At 42.6% G+C, this 14,016-nt stretch overlaps 1 protein-coding gene across 2 annotated transcripts in view; it reads left to right on the top strand.

Annotated features, from left to right (window-relative positions):
- KCNJ5 (potassium inwardly rectifying channel subfamily J member 5) overlaps positions 1 to 14,016 on the top strand; it is a 64,100-nt gene that overhangs the window by 12,356 nt on the left and 37,728 nt on the right. For both annotated transcript variants that reach the window (XM_075173079.1, XM_075173078.1), the window contains exon 2: positions 4,543 to 4,727. The gene's annotated coding sequence lies outside the window, so the exon portion shown is untranslated. The remainder of the gene's footprint in view (positions 1 to 4,542; positions 4,728 to 14,016) is intronic.

Here is a 14,016-nt window from a genome sequence, read left to right as displayed (position 1 = left end):
GACACAGTGTGAAAAATGCCGGGATGCCACACCTTGTGCATCATAAGCTGCACACGTGTACCTTTGGCATAGGTGAGCTATAGCAGACTTGCTCCTAATCCTAGTGAACAGACGTGAAGGGAGGAAATCTGAACATCATGCTAGGGGTCGTGATAAATTGCTGCCACGATTCTGGTAGGTCTGATTCAGCCTTCGTCGGAAGTCTTTGGGAATTTGACCAAGAATCTGGACATACAATTCAACAGATGATAATTGCAAAAGAGATGAGAGCAAGCTAATCAGCACGGTCATCAGACTGGAACCTTGAAAATAGATCCCCAACCTTACCATTCTTTTCCTGCCTCTTTAAATCTTACATGCTCTCTTCAGAGGCTGTTTTACAAGCCCTGCTTAAGCTACCCCCAAGTAGACCAAACAGGCAGAAGAATTACACCCTTCTGCAGGCATGTTGACAAAGGAATTCTCCCTTCAACAAATCTTTCTTGCTCCCACACACAACTGAAGTGTGTTGGTTTGCTTCACCAGGAGAAAAATTCCCTCCTGTGTAAACACGCTGCAAGTATATCACAGACTGTCTAGAGGAGATTATGTAAAGCGAGTTATATAATGCAACACTTAAAGTCCTTTCAGGTTAAAAGCAAAGTTAACCCAACTAAGTCTTAGCTAATATTTACCAGGATATGTTTCCTGTTGGGCCCAAATAAACACGGTATTGCTGTCTGTCTTGCATGTGAAATTCCTTGTTGCAGGAGTTAGCAAAGTTGCTGCTGTCCTCAGGCATAATATGTTTATAGAAGGTGCACTGCACTGCTTGTAATCTTAAACAATGGCGCATTTACCAATAGAACTGCTCAATGAATAAAAATGACACGTCAAGGTTAGCTATGAAAACAAGGAGTCTCCACTTCCCTGTTCCAGTCTTGTGTTTCACAGGGATCACTAGAGTAAGCAGAAACTTTCAGATTTCTGTTCTCAAATTCCTGATAGTTCCTAACTAATCTATCGGTCCCTCTACCCAGAATATTTGATAATGCCCAGAAAGTTAGTTCTTAGCATATGCATTTCTACCTTTTCCTTTCTCTGCATTCCTGCAAGTAGGTAACAACAATCATTACAGTTCCTGATTGCTACATACCAGCTGGAGTTCCTCTGCTCACCCAGAAATGTAACTGAGTGGTCCTCTTTGCTCTTACTTGCTTTCAATTGTTTTGTCTTGAAAAATTTTGAACGTGGGGGATAATGACCAGGCGCTTTAATTGTTCTTTGGGTAGGTCCTTTGTGCAACGCTGTGTGCGGAGCACATTAATCCAGGGAAATGGCTTTAATCTCAGCCACGTGCAGGATTTGAGGAGATCAGTGAGTGAAGGAAGGGGAACATGTTTAACGTTTGCTGAGGGCCTGACAAGAACAAAGTTCCATCACCTGCTATTTCACTGAAGTTCTGATATCCGTGCTTCACACGTATTTCTTCCCTCACAGCAATGGATGTATGAGCAAAATTGGCAGAACTGAATCATTAGGGGGAGACAGCATAAACGAAAAGCAGCCCACTGAACCCGCGGCTTTTGTTAGAAATACATCTTTGTTAGGGATTCAGATGAAGTTCTAAGAAGCTTAGGTAGAAGAAAGGGGGATACAGAGTTAAAGGATTATCTTTTTCAGTCCTGTTCAGGTCTTTTCAAAACTCAGATCTTCTTTCAGTCCTTTCTGTATTTTTGTGAGCTTTCTCTGAACAAAGTATGTGAAATATCCAATTCCTAATACCTTATAAAAATCCCTTTTTATTAGAAAAGCAAACTATAACACTTAGTCTCATGGTGAATTATCTGCTGGCTGCTTTACTACCGAGACTTTTGGAAAGTGTAGCTCATTTACCTTTCACTAGCTGCCCTGGGTAGAGCAGGAATGTGCCTGTTGATACATCCCATCCCTGATGGGATGACAATTGCAGCATCCTGTCTTGCTGCTTATATAAAAATTATATCAGAATCAAGGACTGCCAAAGAGAGCTGGCTCTCTATTGAATCAATCTTAAGTATAGCAAGAATATAAGTTCACCTAAAGCAGCCACTTAGCCCCTGGGGTATGTCTAAAAAGAATCTGATTTACACCATCCTCCATGCCCACTTTATCTTTCTGATGGACCAGGCCTGCTGGTACTGGCAACCTGATACAGGCAGCTTTCTTCTTGGACCTGGCAATGTCGTCTTTAAGTATTTATTCCTGATAGCAGATCTGAGCACTGAACTGTGCCTCCAAAGTGTTGACTGAAATGCCAGCTCCATGTGGGAAATATGATCCTTCAATCCAGCTCAGGATGCTAATCTGGGAGTCTTGTCACAGCTCCAGTCCAAGTGATTACATTTTGCCAACCTAAAGTCCAACTGGAATTTCTAGTGGATACACCAAAGGATCTTATCCCCTGCTTTGCCCACTCTCCTGTTAAGTAGAATTACTGCGAGATGTTAAAGAGCTGCCCTTTTCCATTGCAACGATGGCCATTTTTCAGCAGGAGAGGCAAACTGGTACCTGCCTACCTGTCGGTTGTGCATTGATTTATCATATCCACTGTAAAAATGAAATATCTTTAGAAGACATATCTTTCATCTCAGATTACTGTAAACACAGAGGTATGGTCTAGCCAGCTTTATGTGAGTACCTAATGAAGAAGTCCTCTTAAGTGCCTAATTTTCCTCAGTAGTTAGAGAAGAGGGAGGGTTCATCCTTCTGTCTTTTAAATTGGGTGAACCAGCATTGTTCCAGCCACCTGACAGTGATATAACAAGGACATGTGCTATCCCCTCCCTTGCTTCCCCCATGTTCTGATTTTTAAGGGAAGGAAGTATGTATGCTCTGACATATATGGGATGTATGGACTGTTGGTTACTTAAGGGACTAAGTCACTTCAGGAAGACTGCTGTAATACCTTGCTAGTCTATAGCAGGGGGTTTCCGAACCTCTGCCTGAAAATTGGATCTTCCTTCTCATTATGCTTTGTATATGTTTTGTAGAGTTTGCTACCTGATGTGATCTGCTGCTGAGCAGCCCTAGTGTTACCTGAGCGCACCTCGGAGTCACACTTCTGATAAAGTTTCAGTGATAACAAACAGTAGCTAATTGCATCCAGGAATGTTGCTCACACTATGCCATGCATACATGGTTTGAAAAGGTAGGCTGCAGTTTCCCCTCACAAAGCTGACTTGAAGAAATAATTCATTCATGAATAAATGAAAGAACAGGCACTGCAGCAGTGGAGACTCAAGCAAACCATGTTTTCTGAAAGCTCAGGAGCGTTTGGGATCCTCAAAGGTTAAAATACTTACTCCAGGTGTATAAATAAAGGGTTTACTGCCATTACTGTCATTGTTAGCAATCAATAATATTATAATTCGTGCTGCACACAAAATTAATCCATGACTGCATTTATTGGGGAGAGAGTCTAAAGACGTCAGCTGACGGGAGAGCAAATGACGTGACTCGTATAAGCAAACACCGTTAAGGTTTTGGTAAATCTACAGAAGTAGCATTTCTTCCTGCCCTATGTGCCACGGAGGCAAGAGGCCAGCCCTGGCCCACAGTCACTCCCTTTCTGCCACTTACTAGAAACTTGGCACTTCTAAAATAGCTCTGTCTAGACAAAAACATTTGCCAGCACTCTCCAGCAATGATCCCTTCATAGGCACTAAAGAAAATGTCATTATTTGATATTTTTGCAGTGCCAGACTAATTCTACAGCTAGACCGTATCTCCCATAGCAGCTTCTACTGTGACAGAGAATTCCCGTGCAGCAGATGATCCACTTCACCTTCAGAGTGCATCATGAGATGTGCAGCCATGCTGGGTATCTTGCCTCTGGAGAACAGAGAACAGGGAGCTAAGCTGTCTTTACTATACAGCAGGATTTCCCAACAGAACTATTTCTATTTTCAGACAATTAGGTTTCCACTGAAAATATTAAATTTTCAATAGGAAGTGGCTCTCTGGGAGAAATTATTTCTCAAGCAAATTACATCTTTTGGGATTTTTTTTTTGGTCAAAAAAACCCCCAAGAATTCTCATTGCAGTGGACTTGTGTGTGATGTGGTGTTGTGGTTGCAAGAGAAAAAAATGAGGGATTTAACTCACCAACAGTGTTACGCTAGTTTTGTATTCTGCTTTAAGAGAATTAATTTGATTTACTGAGAAGTCTTGAAAATAAAACATTTTGCTTTTTGTTGAAACTTTCTAAAGGAGGAAGGCAGGTTTTGTCTAGTCACTTTTCCTCTCTGTTGCCAGAAAAAGGCATTGCACTCTTAACTGTGTGAGAAGGGCAGACTGTAATAAGTTCTCACCTGTATGACTGAGAGCAGAAGCTACCTGTAACCAGAGAACTCTACTGCAGTAAGATGTGGGCTGGGGAGGCAATACTGCATAAACACCAACCATAAAAGTCACAGGGAAAATGGACCGAGTCATGTGAGCCAATTCACGTTCTCCCATTTTGTTGTTCTTTGCTGAAGTATTTAAGGGGTTGAATCATTAACTCACAATTTGTTTCTACAGATTGGCAATGTCAAGTCTCAGTCACCAGCATGGTGCGGCAAAAGGGCTTTCTGCAGGAGCCCCGAAGGCTCAGAGGCAGCTGACCCGGGCATCAGCGACACAGCTAGAAGACAGCCATTACCCAAAGCAAAACCACCTCCGAATACTGTGACAGTTCTGATCCTGCTTCAGCATCTAATCTCAAGGTATCTCAGTACTCAGCATTACCTTGTCGTATAAAAGCTTCCGTTCACATACACTGTTTCTTTCCAAAGTGTTGGTAAATTTAAACTGATAGTGGCTACATACCACTCCGAAAAGGACCCAGCTCTGGGTGTGGGGAGGTTGCTGACAGAAAACATTTAGCGCTGTTGCAACAGCTTTCTATGTGGTTGGAAAAAGCTTCTTGCTTACTCGATGCACAAGAAAAGCATGAAGTTGCTCTCTCTGCACTCTGCGCAGTGTTAAAGGAACAAAAGCAAGAAAGCAAATGTTGCCATGATATAAAGTCTTCTTGCAGTAGTTCACATCACAGGGGATTGCCAATTCCAGCTCCAGAGGGGAGACGCAATAAAAAAATGCTCAGAACAGACTACCGCAGCCTTGCTAGCCCTGCTGTGTGGTCATACACTGCACGCTCAGTCAGCCTTAGAGACAGGATTTGATATACTGTTTGTCAGATCTGTGATACTCCCTCTGTGTGAACCTGAGGAAGATGAGGGAAACGGAAATGACACCTAACCTGGATGATACTGCAGTAGGAAGAGTTCCTTTGAATTCTGCCACTGCGTTTTTATGATACAGACCGTACATAGCTTGTCAGTGCTCCGACCAGATGTTTGTAAGTCATGGTATGAACTGCACACTGCAGTAGTATTGCTCTGCTGCAGTCTTTCACCTGCTTATGGCACCAGGGTAAACAGTGTAGTCGGTGGTTATCCCAGTCAGCAGTTTGGGAATATTTTCATGTAGTGTTAAGAGCACTGTCCTATTGCAGTCCTTAGCTTCAGCAAAGCTGTAATTTCAGTATCCCAGTCCTTTGTGGTTATCAAGGTGACTTTGATTTCTAAACTGGCAAAAAACCACTATGCCGTGCTGGTTTGTTGCCAATAAGCCAACCATAGCAGCGTAGATAGGACTATCACGTTGGTCTTGATAAGCCAGATTCAAATCCCTGCTCTGCCAAGTTCCCATTGGGAACCCCAGCCCCAAGCGTTTTTAGACAGTAGGATTGTGAGAGAAAAGAATTGGAGATGTACCAGATGACGTGATAGATGGTAGCTGCATTCTGCAGCAGTAGCCTGCAGCTTCACCTGAAATGGTTAAGGATGTGAAGAGGAGAAAGTTGGATTCATTGGTCTGGAAACAGGCAGTTGTTGAGCTGTAGTCCTGACTCTGTGGTCCCAGACTGTTTCCATTGCTTTCTAACTCATGTTCCCTGTCTGCAAAGGAAATAAGAATAATTCCACTACTTTACATGTGACTGTGAGGCTATTTTAATGTTGATAATGGTTTTTCATGATGTAGAGTGTTATTTTATTACAAAGCAACTTTTGGACTGCCCTGCCCTGTTACAGTAGCGTGCTGCTTCAGTAGTAACTGAAATGATCCTTGAATGCAGCTGTCACTTATAAAGTATTTTAAGATCTTTCAGGAGCAATGGTATGCTATAAATACAAATTATTGCTATTTTTTTCCATATAGAAGGCAGTTCTTTCATACTTTATTCTATTGCTTTCTTAAGGTAAACAAAGAACAAAGTGAGGAAGGCTTTCTCTCAAGATGAAAGTGTGTGTACATCTGTAGCTCTCTCCTTGGATAGTTTGTATCACTGAACTGTGTGCAAAGTAGTTTTCTGTCTTTGCATGTCTCAGTTGCCGGAGATTAAAGGCATGCTACATTGCAGCAAAAGTTCTGTACTGCTTATTACTTAGCACTTCTCATCCCCCTTCCTTTAATAACTACTACTCTTGTAAGTTAATCCCACACACATAGTTTATAGAGGTCTTTGCTACTATTAGTTCTTTTACTACTTTTCTGTCTGTTCGCTGGTTCTCTGCTAGTTGCTTTGATTTGTCATTGTTTTGCAACCAAGTTGTCCTTGTTTCTTGAATTTCTGTACTGAGGATGATAGTTTCTCTTAGACAGGAATATTAACAGCCCATTTCCTTCATGAGCGTGTGTTAGGTTCCTCTGACTGTGTCCTGTCTGTCATTCAGAAATTTTCCAGCAGATGTGTGGAAAGGAGTATCGTTCCAGACTTGCTCTCCATTAATAGGCATTTTGGACTTAATTTTCTTGAACTTGCTTTTTACCTCAGAAGTACAAAGAACCACCCTGATTGCTGCAATCAGTCAGGTGGGCTACAGCTGGTAACATAGGGAATGGGAGCATCTGGGAGGGAGAATGTAGCCTCTTAATTCTTACTGTACAGCTAAAAAGCAAAGAAACCAACGATGAAACCATAGGATTGTTAAAAAGGGAAAGGATTCATTGCATTCCTGAACAGATGCACATTTTCTTGTACCCTTTTGGATAATATAGGCTCTCTCCTATAGGAGGTCCTTTATGTATCTGTCTGTCTGACACGCTGAGCTTATATTGAAGCACATCATCTGCTACCTGTTGATCTTCCATGCTCCTTTTTCTGCTCACTGGGCCTGTAAGTCTGTCATATAGCAGCTGCAAGGTAGATTGGCACTTGCTGGCTGATGCTGGCTGTGTGTTTAATCAATTGAGGTTCAACAATAAGAATATCAGACGCCAGTAGTTTGGAAGGTTTCTTTTCATCATATAGCACTCCGATCACAAGTGCTGGCAACACTGCAGACTTTGATTGACAGATTTTGTCCTACCTCTGGTTCCTGAAGCCTGATTTCTGTGATGTTCAACCAAGCTGTCTAGATACATCTTGTCCCATTACAGTCTCATCTCAATAGTTTTCTTCCCTCAGCTCTTCTTGGCTGCTGCATCGTGACATGCGTTAACAGCCTTTTGTAGGGATGTATAGCACGGCCTACAGCCCTTGCCGTGGTTTTTAAAGTCAGTTTGCTGTCCCAAGACATAGGTTGTGAAAAAGCCTGACTTCAGACATTTCCAGCTGAAGTTAGAGGTGTTGAAGGCATTTGATGCTCTTTCATACGAGGTCTGTTGAAGCAAATTTTGTCTGTCTGAATTAGAGTCTGTTTGTGCCTAGTAGATTGTTTAAAACGTTCCTGTGATTTATTGCAATTGAATGCCATGAAAGGCAAACAAATTTCAGGAGCAAATCTTGAGGATCAAGTCTCAGTAGGCAGCTATTTGCCTAATGTCCTACTTTTTTTCACATCCCTTGCAGGAAGCAAATAGCTTTTAGTTATGTGAGTACCTGATTATTCCCTGAAATACTAAAACTCAAAACTGCCCCTTTTAAGGCTAATTTCTGATTTCAGGGGCATGCACAGTGCCCTTTGAGGGTATTGAGGAACACCAGCTGCAAATATAAAGACAGGGACAGAGTCTGCTATCCCTGGGATATGCAGTATTTCACGAGCAGGGCCTTTTCTATTCCAGTCCTTCAGTTACTTTTGTGTTCCTAATTATTTCTATAAGTGTAATTGACTTGCAAGACATTCTTGGCTTTCAGTATGCATTGAGTGAATTATTGACCCATCACATGGGTCGTTGATGTGAAGAGACGTATGAACAAACTGGGTGCAAAGTAGCTACTTTGCATTCTTAATAGCAAGTGTAAGCCATTAATAACTTTGCTGCTTAATGCACCCAGAGCCTGCACAATTTTAGTTTGACATGCATATGGCTGAGTTCATCCTCAATGTAATTTGAAATTCATTGGGCATGGACGTCATCTCCTTATGCTACTTTAAAATCTCTCCTGTGTTGAGATGTGATATGCTAATTCCGGAGTTTATGGCTGACTTGAGATGTTACATTTGAAAAATCAAATCCAATTAAATCAACTTATTACCAAGGTCAGAAATTCAGCACATTCTATTCCTTGCTATTTTGCAGCAAAGACTAAACTTAGTGAGCATATTGTGTCTCAACCCATGAACAAACTACTCTGCCCTAATAAGAAGGCTTCTGGCTGCAGGACTTAGGAAACATAGTCAAGTTATAAAGCATTCCCAAATATCTGAGCTTGGTTCCTGGCTTTTCACATTTTTTTATGAACTATGGGACAAGTGTTCTCCCCTTTGTGTCTGTTTCCCCATCTACTCAAAAGACAGAAGTGAAACTAGGGTGTTGTGTGAATAAATTCCATGATCGCAAAAAGATTTGAGACCTCTTGAATGTGTGCTGTGGAGTGGCAACACAGCATCAGCTTGCTGTAGTCAGAATTCTAATGGAGCTCAGATTTTAGGAGAATATAAAATCATAGAATTGTTCAGATTGGAAAAGACCTTTAAGATCATCAAGTGCAACTGTTAACCTAGCACTGCCGAGTCCACCACTACACCATGTCCCTAAGCACCACATCTACACGTCTTTTAAATACCTCCAGGGATGACTCAACCACTTCCCTGGGCAGCCTGTTCCAATGCTTGACAACCCTTTCGGTGAAGAATTTTTTCCTAATATCCAATCTAAACCTCCCCTGGTGCAACTCGAGGCCATTTCCGCTTGGTATTTGGGAGAAGAGACCAACCCCCACCTCACTACAACCTCCTTTCAGGTAGTTGTAGAGCACGATGAGGTCTCCCCTCAGCCTCCTCTTCTCCAGGCTGAACACCCCCAGTTCCCTCAGCCGCTCCCCATCAGACTTGTGCTCCAGGCCCTTCACCAGCTTCGTTGCCCTTCTCTGGACACGCTCCAGCACCTCAATGTCCTTCTTGTAGTGAGGGGCCCAAAACTGAACACAGGATTCGAGGTGCGGCCTCACCAGTGCCCAGTACAGGGGCACGATCACCTCCCTGCTCCTGCTGGCCACATTATTTCTGATACAATATAAATGAGAGATGCCCAATTGCTATCTTGGCAGAAACTTGTTTATTATCTAAGAAGAAAAGCTTCTGCGTGCATAGTATCTTAATATTCCCAGCAAGGAGTGAAACAGAGAGGAATATACTATGGCTTTTTGAGAAATATTAAGCTGATTTGCAGATACTTTTGCAAATGAAAGTCTTAAGTTTAGATATATTATGAGTTCCCACACTGTGCAAGTCTTTGTATTTAAATTACACTATCACCAAGTGCCCGGTGGCTCTTTCTCCTTCTTATTGTTCAGCATCTAATGCATTTCCTGCAGGAGGTCCTTATGTCCCAGACAAAAACAGACAAAAAAAGTGAGAAGAATGTTGAATTCTTAGATATCCTTTACAAATAGCCTACTGTCTCCTTTCCAGTGGAAAATATAGTTTAAGCTCCACAGGCATCTTACATCTTTCCCATTCATTTAGGAGCTTAAGTCTTGCTGGAATTTTCTACAATGTCGATTCATTCCACCAACCCGAGGGAATTTATTGAAGTGCCTACATTAGTAGCTCAGAGGTCTCGGAGTTCCTCTCAGTCGTTAGAAACTGGCATCTCAAGGTGAATTGCTTCCATCCAATTACTCCTCTCGAACTTGCCTGTGTCTCCAGCTACACAAGCAGCTCTAGGTACCAAGACTCCTATTTTGAGTTAAGTTTTTGCTTTTAAGTGCCTACTTTGAACCTGGGACTAAATTACTTCCAAAAGTGAGTGTCTTACCTCAGTTATTAACAAACTTTAAAAAGTCTTGTATTGGTTGCTGTAGTTCATGCAGAATTCAATTATGTAGCAGACCTCGGGATGTGATTTGAGATTTTCAGAGTCCTAGTAAAGTGGTGTAAACCCAGTGAAGGATTTACTCTCACCTCACTTTACCCCTTGAAATGTTAGAAAAGCCCAGGCAGCTAATTTAAGAGAGATGCTAGAGTTAGAGTGTATATGAGGACTGGAGGAGCTGTTCTTCACAGCATCTCATCTCACCTGCCCACCACCAAGTTGTGTGAGCAACCTGGGTGGCAAGATTAGACATAACCTCCAAATTTTAGGTGAATAAAGGAAGTGAGATTAACTTCCTTGTTTTATCTCTTGATATTAGCAAACATTCACATACAGAGTGGCCATTCAGATCGCAGTAGCTGTATCCTATGATGCACGTGTCACTTCTATAACCGCTTGTTTTTCTCTCTGGGACAGAAATTTCTAGGGCTTCAAACAATATCTTGCTGTTTGTTACCTGTTCCATGGTTACTCTGTGCACATTTCTCCCTACAGCACAGAAGGTAGTTGAGAGAGTTTATTAAAGTATGAGCCAACTTAAATTACTTTGCATTTATCATGGGATACTGCAGAGAAAGCATGTTCACATGTCAAAACCCTGCGTTGTAAAAACAAGAAAAGAATAAAACCACCTTACCTCTCTGAGTGCTCAGTATGGAGTGTGCAAACTCATCAGCCACCCACAGCCTGAATGTGGTCCAAATTACCTGTTCTGTAGAAAGGACTTGTGAAGATATTCACGGTGGGCTAACAAAAATCTCTGGATCTTAACTATAAAGCTCCTTTTCTCCAGTATGCAGGCTGAACTACAGTCCTGTTTCACGGGACAGGAAACAGAGCCTCAGGTATATAGTGCTCGTACCTCTTTTGGTGGATTGTGCTGCTGAGGGAATAAGCAGCTGGCACTTCCATAGCAACTTGGCTTGGAAGGTAAATCTACATTCCTGTGTCAACCTCCCCTCATTCCCACTGTAGTCCGGAGACTTAAGGATGCGCCTTAGTTATCGAGTGTTAAGGTGAGCTGCTGATTACAGTTGAAAGGCAAGAGTAGCTTTCAGGTGCTGGATGCTCTGAACTCCATGGCTGGAAAGTGTTTTCACCATGACCACCCCCCATTCAAGAACTACCCATTTACCCCAGAATATCACTGCTTACCAGCTATAGGGGTGGTCCACAGAACTTCTGCCAAAAAACGTGAATTCCCAGAGCTGCTCTCTGTTACATTTCTCCAGAAACAGTCAAGGACAAAAAACAAATCTGGATGGAGCTGGAAACCAGCAAGAAACTCAGTGAGAGGAAATAAGGCATGAGAGCCTCACCACCATGTCTCACCTCCTCCCAGCCCCCCGTCTCCTTCACACCCAAATACAAATCCATGCTTAGGACTTAGTGCCCTTTGCCTTCCTCCTTCCCCGCTCCACACATTGCTCCCACTAAACAGGGCTGTGTTTCCAAGTCCTCTTGTACTTGCCGTCTGATTTTCAACCTGAGAGCCTAGCCCGAGAGTCCGATGCCCTCTGCTCATCCATCCCAAGCATACACCTCCTCACCCATGTGCTTTGTGTCGCCTTGTTCAGCTCCCCTGTCCTCAGTCAGGAGCACAGCAAAGCAGGGTCAGGATCCAGCAGCCCGAACTGTGCTGGTATGTACAACAAATTATGTCTGATCAGATGTATCGGCATGTGCCGAGGCTCTTATGCAAAGGCACCTATAAGACTGTGCATAGAAGGAGAGTGTGCTTGCCGCTGCTGACACTGCCCAGCACGAGCCGACTATTTTGAAGTTTGTGTAATGCACGTACCACTGCTCAGAAGCCTCTGGCGTGATTAGGTATTAGCCCTGGGCATTGCTGTATCTGCATTAAAACTGAGCTGGTCAGTCACTGTAGTATGTATGTGTAGCGCTTGTTGACAGTTGGAAGCTGATGACCCAAACTCTTTTACGCTACACCTTATTGGGCTTTTTTAACAGAATTTAAGAAAATAGTGGCAGTTATTAGGTAAGCACCTATGGAAAAAGGCTGTGGTATAGGAAGTAGAGGGCATCAGTACAGAAGGGGCACCTTCTGTTACTTCCTGATCATTCAAACTATTACTTTGTTATTTTCATAATTTGATTCTATAATGGAGATTTTCCCCCTCTTGTGCAGTGAAGTTGCATCATGCAGAAAATTGGTTTGTTTAAATAAGAACTCTTATGGTGTCTTTCATCAAATGTTCTCAGAGAACATTCCTAATAATTCATTAAAGGGGCACTGTCAGCTGGAACACTTTTAATTACCATTTTCTGACAAGTCAACCCTTAAGTGGTATGCCCTGATTTTTAAATTTATTACTAACACATATGCAGATTTTTCTTTTTCCCTGCTGATGTTTATATGGGTTGAGAAAAGTAATTGACTGTGAGATTAAGGAAGTGAACCATGCACTACATGTTGTCATGCCCACAATGGAAGATAATTTAAGAGTCTTTTTTTTTTTAACAGTAGTTTTGAGAAACTCGTAGCCTCTGAGCATCCCAGTCCATCTGAATGTAGGGAACTTCTGCTCTGCTGTGTGCACATTACTGCTGTGAAGCTGAAACGCACTGAACTTAAGGTATAGCTGTGAAAATCATTAGCTGCTACTTGTTAACTGTCCGGGTATACATGCTTAGCCTTTAAGTAACTATGAGGTGAAGACAGGCTGGCTGGTACTAATAGAGGGTTAAAAGAACAGTACTGGCAGTTACCACACAACAGCTAATATGCTGTAGACTTGTATCAGCTTATCCCACCCTAGTTTGTTTGCATAGCCAAGGCCCTTCAAGCCCCATGTCACTGTCAGAAATACCACTCAGTGTTCCCAGAGAAGAGTAATGCCTCAACTGCCATCTTCTGCCTTCTGTGTCTGAGATGACTACGGCAGATTTTCTTTGACAATGTTTTCTTAAGCCTCAGTAGCTGTTTTATGGGAGCAGAAATTGAAGCAGAGAACTATCAAGAGGGTTGCTAAGGAAAGGTAAGCCAGTGAGTAAGCAGACTAGAATCCAAACATCCTGTTCCACAGAAAAGGGCTCTCTGGTTCCCTTGCTGTAGTCATTAGGTGACAATTTTGTGCGAGGAAACAGAAGGGCTGGTCTGTCTGGAAATATCGTGGATTTTCTCAGTTAGCTATCAAGAAAACAGTATGGCACTGAGCCTCTTACCTTGTGTCTTAAGCAGTAAAGGTGACTGCAGAAGGGAGGTGGAAGAAAAAGCTGCCCGGCTTCGTGTCCCCTAGACCATGCAATTTCCACAGTACTTTGGTCCAACAGCTTCTCTATCAAAGGAAGAGAGCCCAAGGCCCTCTTTGGCTTTTATGTGTGGCTGTGTCAGCTCAGACTGGTTGCCAGCTCATCTGTATGCAATGGCTCATTAACATTGTGGCTCAGTTTATATATTGTACGTGAAAGGCAGAGGAATGGCTGCTGGATGGACAAAAAACACAGCAGAAGTGTTGAGCTGCCAAAGTTAGGGAAAGTAGTGCAATATTACCTGAAGAAGCTGATGTTGCTCTTACTGTCACCAGCATCTGAGTCTCTTGTCCCATCCCACCAGTACAAGCACAACAGAAGTGTCTTGACTACTTGTGAGGATCAGGCCTTTTCTTTGCATGGGCAGTGTGGAAAAGAACCAGATGCCTCTTGATACCTCTTATATTCTGCAGAACCCTTTGCAGTTTGATTTATTTGGTCTGTGCTATATTAGACGTGTGTGCCCTTGCCCAA

Source organism: Calonectris borealis, chromosome 24 (assembly GCF_964195595.1).
Source record: "Calonectris borealis chromosome 24, bCalBor7.hap1.2, whole genome shotgun sequence".
Taxonomy (NCBI): Eukaryota; Metazoa; Chordata; class Aves; order Procellariiformes; family Procellariidae; genus Calonectris; species Calonectris borealis.
This window is presented reverse-complemented; position numbering and strand designations above follow the sequence as displayed.